Raw genomic sequence first — 625 nt, forward strand, 5'->3', positions numbered from 1 at the left:
GTTGAGCTGGAACCTGGGTCTTCTCCTGCCCGTGGACCAGGATTTACACCATCCACTCCCCCAGTTCCCAGGTCTTTGGCGCCAGACCGAATCACACCAGCAACTCTCCTGGGTCTGCACCTTGCACACAGCAGACAGTGGGACTTCTCGGCTCCATAATCACATGTGCTAACTCCCACAATCAATGTGTGTGTGTGTGTGCATCTCGCATCGGTTCCATTTCTCTGGAGAACCCCTTACTAATACGAACATTGAAGATGACATCTTCCCCATGTTTAAACCTTCCAAACTCTAGAAGTTTTGCCTTTGGGGAGCAGACATGCAGCAGCAGGAGGAGGAAGGCTTCCTTTTTTCTCCATGTCTCTAGAGAGTAAGTCATTTCTCTTCCCTGTGTCCTCCCTGCCCTGTTGTGGGTGAAACGGAGCCGCCACATCCAGGTCCCCTTGCTGAGCATCTGGCTGAGGGCAGGGGAGGAGGATTAAGCACTTGAGTGCAACTCCTTAACTTCCAGGTGGTCTGAAGAGCAGCTCATGGCAAGGAGCTTCTTCACAGTCAGGGAAACACTGACTCCAAATGGAAAGAGCCCATCGAGGTCCACCTGGACGTCCTTGATCTTGATTGCAAC

The sequence above is a fragment of the Colobus angolensis genome, unplaced genomic scaffold (genome assembly GCF_000951035.1).
Source record: "Colobus angolensis palliatus isolate OR3802 unplaced genomic scaffold, Cang.pa_1.0 Scaffold53, whole genome shotgun sequence".
Taxonomy (NCBI): domain Eukaryota; kingdom Metazoa; phylum Chordata; class Mammalia; order Primates; family Cercopithecidae; genus Colobus; species Colobus angolensis.